The sequence below is a fragment of the Hemicordylus capensis genome, chromosome 1, assembly GCF_027244095.1.
Source record: "Hemicordylus capensis ecotype Gifberg chromosome 1, rHemCap1.1.pri, whole genome shotgun sequence".
Taxonomy (NCBI): Eukaryota; Metazoa; Chordata; class Lepidosauria; order Squamata; family Cordylidae; genus Hemicordylus; species Hemicordylus capensis.
In genome coordinates, this window is record NC_069657.1 from 25,574,840 (window position 1) to 25,596,302 (window position 21,463).

General features: G+C 42.0%; 1 protein-coding gene across 2 annotated transcripts in view; it reads right to left on the reverse strand.

The window, feature by feature from the left end:
• The window catches only part of EVL (Enah/Vasp-like), a 254,336-nt gene that overhangs the window by 226,178 nt on the left and 6,695 nt on the right, over positions 1–21,463 (reverse strand). The window contains exon 1 of one of the 2 annotated variants that reach the window (XM_053258116.1): positions 9,913–10,043. The exons of the other annotated variant lie outside the window; for it this stretch is intronic. The gene's annotated coding sequence lies outside the window, so the exon portion shown is untranslated. Of the gene's footprint in view, positions 1–9,912; positions 10,044–21,463 lie in introns of those variants that run through there. 2 annotated transcript variants of the gene reach the window in all.

The following is a 21,463-nucleotide window of genomic DNA, read 5'->3' on the forward strand; positions in this document are numbered from 1 at the left end:
TATTTTATCTGAAGACACAGAAGGCCCCCAATTATCCAGAGTTTGAGTTCTCAGCTACTAGCATAAATGCTGAAAACTGCAATAATTGAAACCTTGAGGACCTACCGAATACTGAGGAACCTAATGCCATCATTCCCATGGGTGCAAGGTTTCGATTATCACACACACGATAATGAAAAGAGGATATATATAGCTGAACTGTGAATAGCTGAAACCGCGAATGGAGAAAGCACAAAAAGCAATGGTCTCTTATATATTGGTCTCCTATTCTCAAAGCAGCTGACAACTTATTTATAAACAATACCATATAAAACAACCGTCATGACTAACAGATTAACAAAGGCAGCAAATCCATCCCTCCTATCCCACAAAGGCCCCATTAAACAACAATGGGTCACATCCACAGAGCAGCACTAGTCCAAGGCAGAATTGTCGCAAGCTATTTGGTTCTTGCTACGCTCTTCCCTGCACCCTGAAAAGCCAATCTTGAGGGCTGATGGATGCTGAGACATCAGTGGAGAAGGGGAAGCCCCTGGGAAACATGTGGAGACACTTTCCATTTATATTAGTTGAATGCTGGCTGAAGGTGTCTCTGTGCAGTATCTGAGGTCGTTCTCCAGCCACTGATGATGCGTCCCACACTGTTGACCCTCGGGGAAAACCTTCTGGGCAGCTTTGGGAGCTGCAGAGAGGAGGGTAGATGATGAAAGCTATTTGTGCTAACACCACCTTGTGCTACCACCACTCTGAATGAAGTCCATAGATTCATCGGCACATTGCCAGAATCATGAATATGAGCAGGGGAGAGACACCATCATCCTTTCCTGAAGGCTCTGTTCCTCACCATCACACAACTCATCTCAAAAGGTGCAGGCACAGTTGAAGTCTGTTAAAAAAATCAGGTACATACATATAGGAGCAGATGGCCTTTTAGGTTCCACAGTACCAGGCTATTTATTTATTTGATTTATATACCGCCCCTCCAAAAATGGCTCAGGGCGGTTTACAACAAATAAAAACAATTAAAATCAGTTAACAGTTAAAATCAAAACTAAATCAATTAAACAATTAAAACCATCCAAACATCAAACACACCAACATTAAAATCATTTTAAACCAGCATTAAAAAATTAAACCATTAAATCTAATTAAAAGGCTAGGTGAATAAATGTGTCTTCCGCACCTTTCTAAAAGTTGCCAGAGATGGGGAGGCTCTTATTTCAAGAGGGAGCACATTCCAAAGTCCAGGGGCAGCAACGGGGAAGGCCCATTCCCAAGTAGCCGCCAAGCGAGTTGGCAGCAACTGCAGGCGAACCTCTCCAGCTGATCTCAACAGGCGGTGGGGCTCATGGTGAAGAAGACATTCTCTTAAATACCCAGGGATTCTAAAGCAGCACTATGAATTGTGCCAAAAAATGAGCAGCAGCCAGTGAACTACTTATGATGATACCTCTTACCTTTAGCAAGCAATAGCCTCACCACTGTATTCTGAACCAACTGCAGTTTCCAAACATTCCTCATAGGTAGCCCCCTATTGAGTACTGCACTAATGGTTACTATCAGAATATGGCTATATTAAGCCCTTCCCTGCTGGAATCTGCCAGAACAACCTTTCCAAACCTCAGAACCTGCCCTGTCTTGCCTGCTCCTCATTCTATTCTGAGTCACACCCATCCTGCAGCAGCTTCATTGGTTACTGGTCCACTTCCATGCTAGTTTCAAGGTGCTGGTCTTGACCTTTAAAGCTCTACATGCCCTAGGGCTGAAGTACTCAAAGGACCGCATTCACCCATATGAACCTTCCAGGATCCTCCACTCATCATCTCAGGCCCTGTTCATGGACCAGCCACTAGCAGAGCGATGGTTGGCAGGGACTAGAGACAGGGCCTTTTCAGTTGTGGCCCCTCGGCTTTGGAACACTCGCTCTGAAGAGCTTCACCACCCTCCTTCCCTCAGTGTTTTTTAAAATACAATTGAAAACCATTTTTAAAAGAGGCTTTTTAATGTTAAATCTCTGTTTATATCTGGTAGGTTCTTTAGCTTTTATAGTTCTCAATTTTTAGCTTTTAAAATAACTTTTAATTTGAAACTGTTTTTTTAAAATGTAATTTAAAATGTGATTTTAGCGTGGTCTTTTAACTTGTTTAACTTAAATTTGGTTAACTTTATTAGTCCTGTTTTACAAATAATTTTAAATAAATAAATAAAATGTTCTTGCATGGCCTTAATGTCTACTTTTCTAATCTGCAGAAGCTACCTAACCCAAAAGATCTGTGGCATGGATCCCATTAATCCCAAACGATTGCTACTAAATTCTTGGTTTAAAATCAAGACACGTGAGGAAGACTGAATATTTTCTCTCATTCAATATTTCAGATGGTTTTTACCTCTCTCCAAGATGGGTACAACTACCAGAATTGTGATTAATTCTTGCAGTATCCTAGGGTAAGCCCATCAGAATTACAGACCTGCATATATTGTTCCATCTTCAGTACTTTCCATGTTTTGTAGCAGGCCAAGTTAAATTTCTTTCCATATCAGAGGTTAGGCATTTGTACTTTGAAATCAAAATGAACCACCTTATTTAACCCTTTGAGTAATTAAGCTTATATAAAATGTGAATAATAATTCTCAATACAAATACTAAAATCTCATACTAGATCTTAGCTGAAGTTAATGTGTGAAATTTTATTCTTCTGCTTCTCATTAACCTAATGTACAATAATTTTTCTTCTTTATTTCTTTTTTAAAAAACACCTTGTTTTTGGAAAATGCCAAAATTATTTGTGATCAAAATTGCCAAATAATTTCCAAAAAATTCCCAAATTCCCAAATAAACACCAAGTTCATGGCTTAATATTCAACACATCCATTTATTACTATTATTGTATTTATCTAAACATGAGTGAGCGGTTTTCCTCCTTAAAAGTCTTCAACCTAATCCACCTATTTGTTTCAACAATGCTCATCTTTCCTCCGTCCTCATTTTATTTTCATGAATAAAACTAGAAATAAGATGACCCCTAGTAAGTTCCTTACTTCCCTTCCACAAAGCAAGACTGGTGACATTTTAAAAGTCCTGTCATTTGGCAACCTGTTCAGTTACATTCCAATCTAGTACTAATAAGTTGTTTAAACATCATATTGTAGTCATTCCAATTACTTTGAAGACAAAGCTACAGCCTAACGAGGGCATGACTGGAGAACAGCCGATTCTCAAATGACATCTCTTTAGATCCCTAGTGTAAAAACCCAAAGCAGAACAAGAAGATATAAAGTTGGGAATTTGATTTACACAATATAGAATATAACGCATGATTTCTCTCTGTCTCTCTCTCTGAAGCTTTTTAATTGAAGATTTTTCATTTTATACAGAAAAACCAGCAACACATCTTTTTGTTATATATTTCAAGGGCGATCAGAGTTCAACTGGAATGGTCTTTCAGGAGGGGGCACTTTGTTAAGAAAAAAAGGGGGGGAACCCTTCAAAGCCATTTTCCATTGCACTGACCTCCACACAGTGCTGTGCTTCTCCCAGTGCTGGGGGCGGGGTGGCTTTAAGAAAAACAGAGCTCTCTCGGAAGGCATAAATAGAGTGCTGAGAAGCATAATCCCCATAGAGCTCTATGGGGAACATTCTGGGAAAGACTACACTTCCTAGCACTCCATGTGTGCCTTCTAAGATGGTACTGGGGCTCAAGAGGGTTCACTTTCCCTTCAAAGAGTCCCAATTCTGCTGGGCACGTGCAGCATTGCATAGCAGGCATGGCCATCTCCGTGTGTTGGTGGTGCTGTGTGGAATATCCAGTTTGGGCTAAAGTTTCACACATGCCTAACAAACAGTTAGTCGGAAAACCTCACTGGGAACTGCCCTGGCCCCCAGGCCTTGCAATGAAGAAAACTGTATTAAGAACTTGTTGAAACATTTGGAACAATATTTCACTACCCCATGTTTGTGCAAACATGTTGCATTAGCTAGTTTCATTAAGCTAGGTGCTTGCATTCCAGATATGAAACTTAAGGGTGTGCAACTTCTCTTGTTGTGCGAGTGCAACACTAGTCAGGCCCTGTTCCACTACTCTTGTTGCACAAATGCATTACTTGCACAAGCAGATCAAGAGTCAAGGGATTGCACAACTGTGAGCATCTACAGTACTATGCAACCTTCCTTTATGTGCACAACTTTGTTCATTGCTCTAGCGCAGCATTAGTCTCAGAGATTCTCAGCATTGGGTCCTCAGATGTTTTTGGACTTCAGCTCCCATAATCCCCAACCAAAGGCCACTGGGACTGGGGATTATGGGAGTTGAAATCCAAAAAAATCTGAGGACCCAACGTTGAGAATCCCTGGTTCTAGACGTCAGCCATTGTCTCCTTCACAAATCTGGTGTGATGTTTATACAAATATTTGATGTTTTATCAGCAATTACTGTCAGATTTATTTTTTAAAGCCAGGAAAGCTGTCATGATAAGCACCTATTCTAGGCACAAGAAGTTGTTCAGCACCAAAGGCCAAGTTGAAAGTGTTCCAGGTGTGAGTTCAAAGTGTCAATTCCTGATAACAGTCTCAAAAGATCACAAGTCACTGGACAGCCACCCAAACTAATACTGTTTTGTCCAGTATTAATAAATAAAACCATGTCACTCCCTGCTTCCCTTATCTCAGAAGGCTGAACTCCAATCAGGGGCAGAGCCACCACTACAAAGGGGGGTGTTCAAAGAACCCAGGCCGCTGTGCTCAGGTGCCACACCCCTGTGTCTGACATCAGACTGTAGGGGGCGTGGCTTGGATGGCAAGGGGCCGCCAGCATTCTCCCTATGCCACTGATTCCAGTTCCAGTTGAACTCACAAACCTTAGAGCCAGAACACTGGCAGACATCCAGACTACCCCTGTGCTTGTGCAAACATGTTGCATTGGCTAGTTTCGTTAAGCTGGGCACTTGCACTCCAGAGTAGTGTTGTGCTGGTGCAACAGGATGCAAAGCCTATGGCTGAAGTAGATGCCCACATCCTGGCCTACATCCAGACTACTGTTGTGCTAGCTTAAGAATGTAGTGAAAAGAGCAACTGTTCCAGATTAGTCTTTGCACTAGTGGAAGATATTGACAAGTTGCACAACAGGTTGCACAATACACATCAGAATCTTGTATACATCCCATAGAAGGTAACTGCTAACATGACATTATCATGGAGCACCACAACATCATGCACTATGAAACTTAAGGGTGTTCAACTTCTCGTACTGTGCCAGTGCAACACTAGTCAGGCCCTGTTCCACTACTCTTGTTGCACAAATGCATGACTCGCACAAACAGACCAAGAGACAAGGGATTATCTCCTTTGCAACCTCCCTGTGTGCACAACTTTGTTCATTGCTCTAGTGCAGCCTTAGTCTAGATGTCAGCCATTGCCTCCTTCACAAATCTGACATGACATTTATACAAATGTATAGAAATACTTGCAAATACTGGCTTTGTATGCCTGTCCTTCAGTCTGATTGAAGGCAGGGCATGAACTATTCCATTCCTTTGTTTTGAATGGGTAAGCTGAAATGTGGGGCTATTTCAGTTCAAGCTCAGTTGGATTTCCTAATCATTGCTCACACATGCCTTTCCTTTCACTAAATAATGAGGGGTTGTTTTACTTGAAGTACTTACACCTCAAACACTATCACCTTCATTCATGATCCTTTCAAACCTACATGTTTGAGATACTGCAAAACGGAACAGAGGGTATATTTCATCTGTCACTTTAAAAGCCAGATAATTAGGCAACGTAGCAGGCTGCCACAGGGGGCAGCAGCATACAAGGTCTCCGGGCAGACAAAGCATGGCACAATTTCTTCTTTTCCTACCACAAAGACAGAATGTGTGCTTTTTGAAAACAAGATGCTGAGATTTCCACAACTGCAACAGGAATGACTGAAGAGAGAGGGTGGAAGTGAGTGGCATTTAGGGACTAGAGATCCCCCACCACCAGAATAATTATGCTTTGACTTATGTAGCCATCTCTAATTATTTTCAGTATTTTAGCTAAAGTGTGCCATCAAGTCGATTTCGACTCCTGGTGCCCACAGAGCCCTGTGGTTTTCTTTGGTAGAATATAGGAGAGGTTTACCATTGCCTCCTCCAGCACAGTATGAGATGTTGCCTTTCAGCATCTTCCTATATCGCTGCTGCCCGATATAGTACCAGTGGGGATTTGAACCGGCAACCTTCTGCTTGTTAGTCAAGCATTTCCCCGCTGTGCCAGTTAAGGTGGTTCATATTTTAGGCACACCACACTAAATACCAGCTCTTGGGAATGGGGGAAATGCAGTCATTGTCTAAAAAGTAAATCACAAACTGATATTTCAAATATCTCATATACTGCTACTACTCTTTTCAAGTTCTGGGGGAAAAACTGAAAAGGGAATCGCAAAGCTAAAGCTAAGCTCATAAAAGATTACAACTAATATGTTCATCTTTTATTGTAAAATCAAGAGTTATCACAATTTTGTAGTGAGTTTCCCATTAATCTTTACTGGAAGTCATGCATTCATTTATAGCGGCTGGCATTATGTGCAGCCTTACAAGGACTCAGCAAGAGCTTTGTTCTCACAAGGAGCCACTAAACTTACTGTGGCTCACAATGCAGTCCAGGCAGAAGAGGAGTGGGAAGCGATTTTCGCTTCTCTCCCCTCCCCACAAAAGTCCTTTTCTCTGTCAGAAATATGTCCCTGAAGGTCGCACAGCCCTCACAGACATATTCCTGGGTGTGAAAAGGGCTTTTGTGGAGAGGGGAGAGAAATGAAAATCAATCCCCCTCCCTTTGTGATTTAAGCCAAACCTTGCCCTCATTTAGTTCAGTGGCTCCTTGCAAGGAAGGAGCTCTTGCTCTACCCTCGTGAAGCTATGCAGAATGTCAGCTGGTATGTATGAACTGCCTCTCAACTAACAAAGTATCTCTGTTGACTCTGATGGGCTCATTCCTCACTCTCATGGGTTCAACAAGTTGAAAACTTACACCCAGATTCAGAGGATCCAACAAACCATGGTCCCTCTTCTTGCTCTACATCAGGCAGTGAGGAAAGAATCCTTGTTTGTTCACTCAATCCCAGGAGCTTTGATTTAATGAACCAAGATGCCTCTATCTTGGCAAAGAGGAAATGCTAGTGGAGCAAGTGTGTGGCCTCGGGACTCCTTTGGCTTGTGCTCATGATCCAATATACCATGGTTTGTTGGATTGTCTGAATCAGGTCTAGATCTTGCCTTCTGCATGCTCATACATGCACTGCACATTTCTCTTCTATAGCTCTCTATTGTCAGGCTGCACAACTTTGGCCCTCCAACAGATGCTGGCCTACAACTCCCATCATCCCTGACTATTGGTCATTGTTACTGGTGATGATCGTGGGAGATGTAGTCCAAAAGCAATCAGAGGGCCTGATGTTGTGCAGCCTTGCCCTATTGGGTCTTATTTTTGTTCCCCTTCCACAGGTATTCTGATTTGAATTCATACATTCTGAGCAAAAGACTTTAGAGACTTGAAGAAAAGTAGTCATCACAGTGGAGAGAACCTGTTGATGCAACATTTTGTCATTTTGAAATTTATTATAAGTAGTAACAAGGGAAAGGAAGTTGCCTGATATAATGAATATGTTGCGAGGAGTGACAATTGAAGCAAACCAAAAATAGAGGAGGTGTCCAAGTCTGTAGACTCCGATCCAGCCCTTTGATAGAGCCACTAATGAGAACTGGGAGAGGTTAAATTGTGACTGGCCAATAATTTATTGCTGACAAACTGCCCACTTACTTACTTACTTACTTATTGCTACTTCTAATATATCACCTCCTCCAATGACTCTAGGCGGTGAACAACAGAAATACCAACAATCAATTTTTAAAAAATAAAAATAAAATAAAATAAAATAAAGGGCTAAGGGCCTTAAAAGCAACCCGGGAGGGGGATTAATGAATCTGGGGGTGAAGAGTCTTCCAAAGTAGAGGGGCATTTTGGATTAGAACTGTCTTTTTTCCTCAGATCTCATGCTTATACAGGTGAAACTCGAAAAATTAGAATATCGTGCAAAAGTCCATTAATTTCAGTAATGCAAATTAAAAGGTGAAACTGATATATGAGATAGACGCATTACATGCAAAGCGAGATAAGTCAAGCCTTAATTTGTTATAATTGTGATGATCATGGAGTACAGCTCATGAGAACCCCAAATCCACAATCCCAGAAAATTAGAATATTGTGAAAAGGTTCAACAGTCTAGGCTCCAGGTGTCCCACTCCAATCAGCTAATCAATCCATAACACCTGCAAAGGGTTCCTGAGTCTTTAAATGGTCTCTCAGTCTGGTTCATTAGGAATCACAATCATGGGAAAGACTGCTGACTTGACAGTTGTGCAGAAAACCATCATTGACACCCTCCATAAGGAGGGAAAGCCTCAAAAGGTAATTTGCAAAAGAAGTTGGATGTTCCCAAAGTGCTGTATCAAAGCACATTAATAGAAAGTTATGTGGAAGGGGAAAGTGTGGAAGAAAAAGGTGCACAAGCAGCAGGGATGACCGCAGCCTGGAGAGGATTGTCAGGAAAAGGCCATTCAAAAGTGTTGGGGACTTTCACAAGCAGTGGACTGAGGCTGGAGTTAGTGCGTCAAGAGCCACCACACACAGACGGATCCTGGACATGGGCTTCAAATGTTGTATTCCTCTTGTCAAGCCGCTCCTGAACAACAAACAACGTCAGAAGCGTCTTACCTGGGCTCAAGAAAAAAAGAACTGGTCTGTTGCTCAGTGGTCCAAAGTCCTCTTTTCTGATGAGAGCAACTTTTGCATCTCATTTGGAAACCAAGGACCCAGAGTCTGGAGGAAGAATGGAGAGGCACACAATGCAAGATGCTTGAAGTCCAGTGTGAAGTTTCCACAGTCTGTGTTGATTTGGGGAGCCATGTCATCTGCTGGTGTTGGTCCACTGTGCTTCATGAAGTCCAGGGTCAACGCAGCCGTCTATCAGGAGATTTTGGAGCACTTCATGCTTCCTTCCGCAGACGAGCTGTATGGGGATGCTGACTTCATTTTCCAGCAGGACTTGGCACCTGCCCACACTGCCCAAAGTCCCAAAACCTGGTTCAATGACCATGGGATTACTGTGCTTGATTGGCCAGCAAACTCGCCTGACCTGAACCCCATAGAGAATCTATGGGGCATTGCCAAGAGAAGGATGAGAGACATGAGACCAAACAATGCAGAAGAGCTGAAGGCCGCTATTGAAGCATCCTGGTCTTCCATAACACCTCAGCAGTGCCACAGGCTGATAGCATCCATGCCACGCCGCATTGAGGCAGTAATTGCTGCAAAAGGGGCCCAAACCAAGTACTGAATACATATGCATGCTTATACTTTTCAGAGGTCCGATATTGTTCTATTTACAATCCTTGTTTTATTGGTTTCATGTAATATTCTAATTTTCTGGGATTGTGGATTTGGGGTTCTCATGAGCTGTACGCCATGATCATCACAATTATAACAAATTAAGGCTTGACTTATCTCGCTTTGCATGTAATGTGTCTGTCTCATATATCAGTTTCACCCTTTAATTTGCATTACTGAAATTAATGAACTTTTGCACGATATTCTAATTTTTCGAGTTTCACCTGTATATTTTGTATACTATGGATACTTTAAAATTTCATTTAAAACCAAAACAAAACCTCTTTTGCCTCAGTGCACTTGATGAGCTTTTACTGTATTTAACTTTGAGGATTTAAATTATTATTTTAATAAATATTGTCTTTTATATAATTTTGTCCTACATCCCTCCTCTTGCATGCTCATCCATGTATTGCACATATCTGTTCTAAGCTCTTTATTGCATATTACATTAGTTCCCCTTCCACAGGTATTCTGTCTTGAATACATACATTCACAGCAAGAACCTTCTAGAGAAGTGATGTCATCATATTTATGGAACCAGTCAACCAACGACCATCAGTTCCACAGGTTATATTCATAGAGCAGACTTCCAATTCAAACATATTTCTTTGCTTTACCTGCAAGAAGTTACAAGTGTTCATGAGACTGAACGTTGCAATCTCTCCTCTCATTCAAATAGGGAACATTTGATGCTTCCAGAATATATATATAACTTTATGTTTACATTTTGTTTTTAGAGTGGGGAGAGAAGAGATGCACTAGTCACAGCTATCATAACTGAGACAACTATTGTAACAATCATATATTTGCCCAACCCTTAAAAAAAAAAATAATCTAAGCTAGCGGCTGTGACCCCATCTTGAGGCAGTTAAAATTAATGATGTGTTACCTACAGCAGTACTACTGTACTAGTATTGTCTGTTCAGGACTTACTGTTGACCCTTTTAATTGGATGACTTGGCATTCAAATCTTTGAGGGAAGACAATATTAATTCATTAGCTCTGCACCATTAAATAATGTGATAAGCCTCCATATTTCCTCTCTTTGACCTTTGCTGTCTACAGCCTCAACCTCTTTAACTTTTCTCAAACAGAAGATGCTTCTACTCACTGATCATTCTGGTTGTACTTTTCTTCAATATGGGGGAAACTGGTACACTATTTTTAAAAGGTAGCCACACCACAGATTTACATAATGGCCCTGGTAAGGGATCTCCTCTTTTCTACCAATTCCTTTCCCAGCTTATCCCTTATCTACTCTCTTGACCATAATCAAAATTTAGATTACACAGTTCTTAAGGCAAGGAGTCTTTACTTTTGCTGATATACAATTATATCAGTTATTTTCAATCCCTTTTCTTAATAGCTCCTAACATGGATTTGCTTCCTAAGGTCGCCCTCCTAAAGAAAGAAACCTCAGGGTACAAACCCATCGAGTTTGACTTTTTCACTGCTGCATCACACCAAGCTGACATTTTCAGTGGACTTTGCACAAGGACTCCCAAGATCTCTTTCCTAGATTATTGCTAACAGTTGACTTTTTTGCAAAGTTAGGAACATTGTGGGATGGGACTGTAGCTCAGTGGTAGAGCATCTGCTCTGCATAAAGGATTTCCCAAGTTCAACCCCTGGCATCTCCAAGGTGTTTTTCACACAGCAGGCTTTACCACAAGTTTACTGTGAGGCTTTACTGCAAGTTCAAAGTTGCCCCCAAAAACCAACACAAAAAAGTGAATTATTTTACCGTGGATATAAATCAGGCTGGATTCTAACGCACAATGAAAAACTCGAATCATGTATGAAGTGCTCCGATGGCTCGCAAGAACTGCAAGGTAAATCTGACCAATATGTGAATGCACACCCTCCATTCCCAAGGAGATGTGAGCTAAAAGCCCTGTTTGGAAAATGCCCGGGTACTGCTGGGAAGGAAGCTACCTAATGGCACAGCGGAGAAATGACTTGACTAGCAAGCCAGACATTGCCGGTTTGAATCCCCGCTGGTATGTTTCCCAGACGATGCGAAACACCTATATCAGGCAAATGCGTGGGAGATGGTAATGGGAAACCCCTCCTGTATTCTACCAAAGACAACCACAAGGCTCTGTGGTTGCCAAGAGCCAACATCAACTCGACGGCACACTTTACCTTACCATTGAGAAAGACTCATGCCTAAACCCAGGAGGAACATAGGAAGCTGCCATATACTGAGTCAGACCATAGGTCCATCTAGCTCAGTATTGTCTACACAGACTGGCAGAGGCTTCTTAAAGGTTGCAGGCAGCAATCTCTCTCAGGGAGATTCCAGGGAAAGTAGAGGGAATGTGGAACGTGGGAGATTCCAGGGAACGGGGAAGAGTCCAGGGAACGTGCCAAGGAGGGAACGTGGAACCTTCTGCTCTTCCCAGAGCAGCTCCATCCCCTAAGGGGAATATCTTACTGTACTCACACATTAAGCAGCTGCATCCCCTAAGGGGAATATCTTACTGTACTCACACACACCTCTTGTCTACCACTGCCAGTCAGTGTAGACAAGAGGTAGGCAACCTTGGCTCTCCAGCTGCTATTGTAGTTTAACAGTATTTATTTATTGGTCATATTTTAATACCACCTGATATGTACATCTCTAGGCGGTGTACAAAAATTAAAATATTTAAAAGTCAACACAGATTAAAATACACAAGACACAATAAAATAATATAAAACCATTAAAACAAATTATTAAAATTATTAAAATTAATTCTAATTAAAAGCTTGCAAGAACAGGAAAGTCTTGAGAGTCTTCCTGAAAACAATCAGAGAAGGAGATGCTCTTATTTCAGCAGGGAGCATATTCTAAAGTCCTTGGTCAGCAACAGAGAAAGTCCAGTCCTGGGTTGCCACCAAACAAGCTGTACATTGTAACAGCATTTTGGCAACCGTAACCGGACCTCTCTAGGAGATTGTAATAGGTGGCAGGGTTTATGACAAAGGAGGTGCTCTCTTAAATAGCCTGGGCTCAAGCCATTATGGGCTTTATAGGTAATAACCAGCACTTTATATTTCACCCAGAAACATTTCACCCAGTGCAGTTGTTTTAAAACTGGTGTTCTATGTTCCCTTCGGGTTGTCCCAGAGACCAATCTGGCTGCCACATTCTGTACCAACTGTAGTTCCAGGACTATGTAAAAAGGCAGCCCTACATAGAGTACATTACAGTAGTCAAGTCTGGAGGTTACTAGAATATGTACCATTGTTTTAAGGTCATTTACCTCTAGAAATGGACGGACGTGATGTATCAGCTGAAGCTGATAAAAAGCACTCCTGGCCACTGCCTCAACCTGAGAGAGCTTTGGCTGCAGGAGCACGCCCAAGCTATGTACCTAATCTTTCAGGGGGAGTGTAACCCCATCCCGAACAGGCAGATGTAAACCATCTCTCAGGTCCTGACCCCCCTCCCACCAGTCAGTACCTCCGTCTTATTTGGATTCAGCTTCAGTTTGATATCCCTCATCCAGCCCATTACTGCTTCCAGGAAGGCATTTAGGGAAGATATGCCATTTTCTGATGAGGTCGACATGGAGAAGTAGATCTGGGTGCCATCAGCATATTGATAACACCCTGCACCAAACCTCCTGATTATCTCTCCCAGCAGTTTCATGTAGATGTTAAAGAGCACTGGAGTCAGTATGGAAAGATAATAGCTGGACAGCCAAGACTACCTACCCCTGTAGACAATACTGAGCTAGGTGTACCAATGGCCTGACTTGGTATAGGTAGTTTCCTATGTTCCTAAAATCTTTTTGTCCCAATGTGCAGCACTTTAGGACTTCCTTACATTTTAATTTCCTCACCAGTCTGTTGTCCAGTAAATGTGTCTTATGCTTCTCAATATCCAATCTGAAACTGGCATGAAGTAAAGGTAAAGTGTGCCGTCGAGTAGGTGTCGACTCTTGGCAACCACAGAACCCTGTAGTTGTCCTTGGTAGAATACAGGAGGGGTTTACCATTGCCATCTCCCACACAGTATGAGATTATGCCTTTCAGCATCTTCCTTTATCCGATATAGCTGTTTCCCAAAGTCTGGAAAACATACCAGTGGAGATTCGAACCAGCAACCTCTGGCTTGCTAGGGAAGTCATTTCCCCACTGCAAGGGTTGCCCATCCCCTCCCAGTTATCAAGTAGGGACTTTTTCCTCTACTGAAACCTGTCCTCCTGCAGGTCTAAATACAACATAAGGGGAATATTCCCTTGGCATTCTTTAAATCCCTGTACATTAAGGCCAAGCCAGTGTTTTAATCTCCTGTATTAATGCCATGGCATTAGTCAACTTCATTACTGCTACCAGTTCTATAACTCAGTTCTGATCAAAGAGGAGGATTCTGCTGTTAATTACAAGGTTTCCGGACCAATTACATAATCTTCCTCCTGTCATAAACTCTCCAAAACCCCAAAACATTGTCACCCGGTTATCACAATGCATTTAGTCCCAAACACATCCATATAATATTCTCGCACTCTTTTCTTTTTCTTGTATGCTTCTATCTACCAATGTTTAAAAAACGTATCTGCTTTTAAGAAGGCTTGCTGCTGCCCCTCAATGGTAGCTTTTGTAATAATTGATTTTCAAAAATATGTTCTGCAAAACAGCAAACATGAAAATATTCAAGATACATAAGGCTGCGATAATGAACAATACTTAAGTCTTGCTAAGTTCATGGAAATTTGGTGTGTGTAACCGTGTATCAGAGGCACCGTCTATAAGGATATGTGGAGTAACACCAGATACAGTCTTACTTTTCATTTTAATCTGCCTTTGAATATGTGCCAAGTTGATACTAAAGCAAGAGGAAAGGGATCCAACATCAAATAATACCCTTTGTCAGATCACACAGTTGAGTATTCTCTGCCTTAAGATAAAAACTATGATAGTGTCAGTCTGTACTGTAAAGAAATCTGCTTGCTTTGAAATGAGAAAGATTCATTATTTCCATTCTACAAATGACTTTCCATACCATGAGATGCTGTAGATGAAAGCAAGGATATTCTGGTTTCCTGACATTCTCCTTCAAGACAGCAAAGATAAACACTGAATGCTGGTTGACACAGGTTTCCATTCCAGAGTAGTGCTGCGCTACCACAGGCATGCTTACATTCGCGCAACAGTGCATAACGGTGGCATGTCTCATTTGCTTTACTCCGAACATTCGCACAATCCCTATTTTGAGAGCAACTATGCAATCTCCTTGAACGAGCACAAGTTTGCTCGTTACACAAGTGTTTTGCTAGTCACAATATCCACCACTGCATTTTAGCAGTGGGAGGCCAACTGGTCTTGTGGCAGCAAGCATGAATTGCCTCCTGTGCTAAGCAGGTCCCACCCCGGTTTGCATTTGAATGGGAGACTACATGTGAGCTCTGTGAAATACGGGGCAGCTGTGGGAAGAGCACCTACATGCTTGCATGCACACATAAGGTTGCAAGTTCCCTCCCTAGCATCTCCAAGACAGGGCTGAGAGATAGGGATGTGCAAACAGGTTCGAGCCCTAACCGGTTCAATGGTTCGGGGTCAAACCGAATGCCCCCCCCGATAGCAACAACTGTGCAAAAAACTGAATTAAAATATGGCACAGACTAAGGTCCATCACTCCCTTGACTATATATTCTCTCTCACACACAGAGAGCAGTTTAACATTCTCTGTATGCGTTCAACATCACAAATTCTGACCTGGGCCCCAATTTAACACAAGTTATCCTGACTAAACCCCTGGGCCCTATCCACCCCCAGCACAGTACCTCCAGTGACTGCTGCTGGTGTCTATCTTATGTTTCATTTTAGATTGTGAACCCTTTGGGGACAGGGAGCCATCTTATGTATTTGTTATTTCTCTGTGTAAAACAGCCCTGAGCCATTTTTGGAAGGGCAGTATAGAAATCAAATGAATTGAATGTATGAATGAACAAAAGCAAGTTGCTACTACCTTTTCCATTGTTTCAATGGGGCTTATTCAGATCCCCTGGTGGGCCGGAACTATCCACAGCTTGGCGTGCAGGGGCCGAGATCAAATTTTTAACACATTATTACATTAAAATTAAATATTATTAGTTACTTGTGGATCTATTCCCCCTGTCAATGGACCCATAGTTTTAACCAAGGACAGTGGCCAGAGAACAGGTCCTGTCCTTGCTCAATCAGTGGGGCCGCTGGAGTGCATGCCAGCCCCAAACAAATGCCAAGTCCTCTCCTCTCCCTAAACTGTTGTTGCTTTCAGGCAGCAATGCTAGGCATGCTTACATGGGAGTAAGCCTCTCTGGGCACACCATGGAGCATATTTCTGAGAAAGCATGCACAGGATGGCACAATAAGGCAGTTTCCAGCTGCTGTGTTGCTGCAGGATAGCTGGGGGCCAGTAAAATAGTCCCTGTGGGCCGAATCCGGCCCCTGGGCCTTATGTTGTGCAGGCCTGGTGTAGTTGGACTGGGACCAAAATTGGTAAACATTTGATTTTAGAAATCAAAATGGCTCTTCCTTAGGATTGTGATTCTGTTCAGAATGCTCTCACAGCATAATAGGAAATAAGAGGAATCTATATAGAACACGCTTTCTTTCACATACTAGAAGCAAGCAGAAGTGTTCAAAACCTAGAATTATTCCAACAAAAGCAGAATACATCAAGGGCAATTACTATCAGGCAATGCTAGGTTTCCTGCAGTATTTGCCCATGCACTCTTTCTTCTTCTACTACTACTTCCTTTATTTTTGGTGTAAAAACTGGTTTTAATGTTATTATTACAGCTATGTTATGTATGCTCTTGGGTCTCATATCCAGCTTTTGATAAGCCTAATCAGGGCCAATGTCCAGCTCTAGCTGGCTGTCTAGGACAGCACTTTGAAGGGAGCAGCATTTCCCCTGCAGAATGAGATTGGCAGGGTTTTCTTTTTCCAAATACTGTCTTGAGATAAGAGCTTTTACAATTCAGCAATAACAGACACAGAAGAAAGAGCAATTGGGGGTGGGGGGTGGTGATGCTATGCACATGAGGTTCTATAACAATGAAAGAGGGAAGTCAGCAGGGCTGGGCATCAGGACAAGCAACAGCAGCCTGTTGCAACTTAATCTGACCCTCCCAGTGCTGCCCATGAAATACAGACCCCAGCAATCTTGTCACTGCAGGGCAAATGCTGCCCATTAGGCTGCAGTGCAGATGCCAAAGCTTAGAGGCATAACTTTGAATGAAAGATCTGTTGATACAAAGTTCAGTGGCTGACATGCTGCACAGTCATACAAGGGCAGAATAAGAGCTCCAGCCTCACAAGGAATGATTAAACAGCATGCGAGGCTTGCTTTGCAGCACTGGGCAGGCAGAGGCAGAGGGGAAATTAATCTTTATTTCTCTCCACAAAAGCGCTTTTTATGTCCAGGAATATGGTCCATAAGAGCCATGCAGCCCACAAAGACATATTGCTGGACACAAAGAGGGCTTTTTCAGGGAGGGGAGGAAAACAAAAATAATTTCTCCCTTCCCTCTGCCTGCCCAGTGCTGCAAAGCAAGCCTCACATGTTAGTTTAATTGCTCCTTGCAAGGACAGAGCTCTTGCTCCACCTTCACAAGGCTGTGCAGCATGTCAGCCAATATAATTGAAATTCAGTTCATCTTTCCAAATATAAGCCTGGTCCTTTTAGGCATGTACCAAAAAAGGCAGGACACCATAAAATATTTCCATTAAATAAGCACTGTACCTACATCACGGGCACAGCCCAGGACTAAAAACAGTATTTGAATATAATGTCAACACTTAGAGCTCATCTACGCAGCAGTTTTCCTTAGTTCCAATTTCCCCAACGTTAATGCACATGTTTGCAGCACCTTTGTCATCTGACTGTGTGCTCAGAAAATCCCTGCCAAACTTTAAGTGTACTGTGTGTGTACACAGCAGGGAGCTCATCACATGCCAAGAAGCTTCTTCCCAGGCTTTCTTGGCAGCGCCACCACTGCTGGCATTTTGCTTGTGAGCCACCCGAGTCGATTACTCTTCTTCCACCCTATGCCCAGGAGGATATGTGTCTATTTAATGAAATGTGTTCTTACAGATTTCCCTTTTGCTTTTGGTTACATGGAGGCAACTGCAAAAAACAAGGAAGTTTCAGAACAAAACGTTCATCTCTATAAAACCACAACAGAAATCATGAACCAGATGGGAAAATGGACTTGCTGGGGGCACTGTGACATTTTAAAACAGACACATCAGATGCAAGCAGCAGAAGACAGATAGACATATTTGGTCACTATACAGCAACAACAACGCTCAGGTATAAGATAAACTCAGGAGACGATCCTGGGGGTGGGGCTGGTTTTTTAAGCTACTTGGATTTTGGTCTGAATGGTTCTTCATGGCAGCTGTTACCATGGACATTGGGAACATCCTTTTTTCTGCAACTTATATTAACTCCAGATATTTTTTAGCATGGATAGTAGCCACTCCTGGGCCCAAAATACTCATAACGTAACTTTGTGAACAGAACAGTGGAAAACATAATCCCAGTAGAACTCCGATCATACCATTCTCAATTGTACAAAATGACCAGTTACTTTCATTCACAACGTTTCCCCATGCAATAGCGCTCCCATTTATTAAGGTTTATTATCTAAATGCTCACCCACCACACAATTAAAGTGCTTAGCTAGAGTTAAATTCAGTGATTAACCCTCAGAAGAAATCAGGGTGGGTTGTACCACATGTGGGGGCCGAGTTATAAAATCCCCTTATAATATTGTTTACAATTGAAGTGTATACTAACACGAGTATTGGGGTATGACTTCGTTAGTTATAAATCTAGAAAAGATCGTGTTTTCAGCCTCTGTGCTCTTTTCATGTAAAACATGGAAAGAACAGGTTCTGGTCTAAGCATCTATAGACATATAGAGCGATTACAGCATTACAACAGCATTTTGTGGGATCTCTTTGATCCCAGTGCCATAAATACACAGTGCTTTCAGTTTGCATGCAATGCAAAATGAGTTGCCACTACCGCAACTTTAAAAAAATATTACAAGGAAATGATGGAGGAGACACTCAAAGCACTCAACTTTGTTATGGTTGATCCTGACCTTAAGCACAGAGTTGCAGAACACTGAACACAAAGTTTTGGACTTTCCCCCCCTTCTCAAATGGGGTAGAATTCGCCCCAGTTTCTTCTGTGAATTAATAATAGCATGATATTATAAATGTTTACCAGAAGTAAGTTCATAGGACTTATTTCCTAATCATTGTGCTTACAATTTCAGCCCTCATCAGCCATTTAGTTTCATTGCAAATATTTCTGCAGGGGTGGCTGCACATCTCTGCAATCCCCCACCCCACCACTAGCCAGCTCTGTTCTTCTTGCCTTCTCCAATCTTCTACTCTATGTTCCTCGTTCACAAGTAGAGACTAAGGGCATTTTTACACTCAGGCCTTAAAATGTAAAATTTTTACACTCAGGCCTCTCTCCTGCTGCCTGAGTAACATCCGATTATTTTTCAAAGGAAGAGAATGCAGAGGAGAGATATTTGTAATGTGAACGGGTATACTGGTCAATGCACATGTTATTATGACATTAACAACTTGATTAAAGCAAGAGCATTGTGTAAAAAGCCCCATGTGAGAAGATCTGCAGAGTGCCGAGTCTCTTTGCCTCTTCAGCAGCTCTAATGCTAGGGCACATTCACACCACAGTGGTATGGATCAAAATGAGATGACAAGAAGCCAAACTTGCCCTCCTAGAAACAGCAGCAGAATTAGTTCTGAATAAGTACCCCCACAAACTGCTATTTTCTTGCAGCACACTCTGGTTTTGGTTATGCAGATTTCGCAAGTAATTTGTCTTGGCCCAGAAGCCGCCACAGAGAGCAGGCCATGAGGATCTTCGAATTTCTTCCAAACCCGAGAAGCAGGGCCAGATTAAGACATGCTGAGGGCCTAAGCTATGTCAAGCTTAAAGGGCCCCACAATATTACACAATGGATCCGAAGTCCCACCCCAGCGTGTCACTCACCCCACCACACACACACAGCATTGCTCACAGTTACAGCAATGTTTGTCAGCTGGTGGTCTAATAGAATTTTGACATAATTTACAATTATTTCTTCACAGATTTATAAACTCAATATGATAAATAATTGTGTAAAGGTAAAGTGTGCCATCGAGTTGGTGTCGACTCCTGGCATCCAGAGAGCCCTGTGGTTGTCTTTGGTAGGATACAGGAGCGATTTACCATTGCCCTCTCCCACACAGTATATATTGGTTAAAGGAATCGGAGACCTTTTATAGCATAGTAACTAAAAGACTCAACTATTAATTGAGTCCTTGATTCAGATCACACCTAGGCCATGAATTTGACATTAGGCAAGCCACTTCTAGTCCAAGTTATGGGAATCATAACACTGGCCTGCCTTACAAATGTGTTGTGTTGTGATAATTAATGGGGTGGTGCATATAAATAACTTCAACACTCACTGTAGAAATGCTACATTTTATTAATTGTTCATTCACAGTGTGACTTTAAATAGTGCATGAGTTTGGAGGCTCATTATATTAAAAACAACAGAGCTGCAGTGCTTAGTTGATTAATTGGTTATATATACCAGGGGTTCTCAAACTTATGTTCCCAGATGTTGCTGGACTACAGCTCCCATCATCCTTTGGCTATTGTGGCAGGGGATGATGGGGATTGCAGTTTAGCAATATCTAGAGACCTGAGAACCCCTGGCCTATACTGATCAATATGCTATTAATCAAATAAGTTTAAATGTGTCTTCAACTATCCAGACTGATATTTTAAATGTTGCTTGTTATACAAAATGCTTTAAAAACTGGCTGGTGACTGGCAAATCTCTGAAGACAGATTCCTCCTCCTCCTCTTTCACACAAGAATGAATGCCTCTTCAGAGATGCACACATGTGTTTCTTTTGAAGTTAGGAACATAGGAAGCTGCCATAAACAGAGTCAGACCATTGGTCCAATTAGCTCAGTATTATCTACATAGACTGAAAGCAGCTTCTCCAAGGTTCCAGGCGGGTCTCTCTCCCAGCCCTATCTTGGAGATGCCAGCGAGGGAACTTGGAACCTTCTGCATGCAAGCATGCAGGTGTCCTTCCCGGAGCAGCTCCATCGCCTAAAATCCGGGTGCCTGCGCGGAAGGAGGCAATGGTAAACCCCCTCCTGTATTCTACCAAAAGAAAACCACAGGGCTCTGTGGGTGCCAGCAGTCGAAATCAACTTGACGGCACACTTTACCTTTTAATTTGCATATTATGTAAATTGGCTTGAAAATAATTTTTGAGCAGAATAGCGACTGCTCATTTTGGTCCATAACTTTGCTTCTACAAGGCTAGAGCTTAGCTTTTTTTATTTTTTATTTTTAAAATGAAAGCTGAAATCCAGGCCAGTCTGGGTGGGCTAAGCAATGTCAGTGAGATGCTTAAAATCCGCGTAAAACCCGGAATTTTGGGGGACATGGCAACCCTATCGCATGTAGTCTCCCATTCAAATGCAAACCAGGGTGGATCCTGCTTGGAAAGGCAACAATACATCCTTGCTGCCACAAGACCAATAATTATACAAAATAGTGTACTGTATTTGATTCCTTTTTCTTTTCCGAACTACATAGTATCTCTTTGTAACTGTATAGTTGTTCCTTTTTCTTTTTCATAACTACTGTACATAATATCTCTTTTGCAACTGTATTTTTGTAATCTTATTTAGTTTTTTTGTTTTTTATCTTTTTTAAAAAGAGGCTTTCTTCCACTCTCATACAGGAAAAAGAAGACCTCCTAAGACTCGTGCATGTATATCACAGAATCCACGGTTATCTAAAAAAAACAATTCTAAAAACTTTTCTTCAAACTCTGGTAGACATGCAAATTTATGCAGATTTAAAATGGCTCAAAATGTATAATTGACCGATTTCCTTGATGACAGCCCCTCTACGGAATAAGAGGTCAGGGCTTGAGTAGGTCCTAGCAAGATTACACAAATCCCACTGCAATGGAAACCACCCCTTTCTATCACCTCCAGGC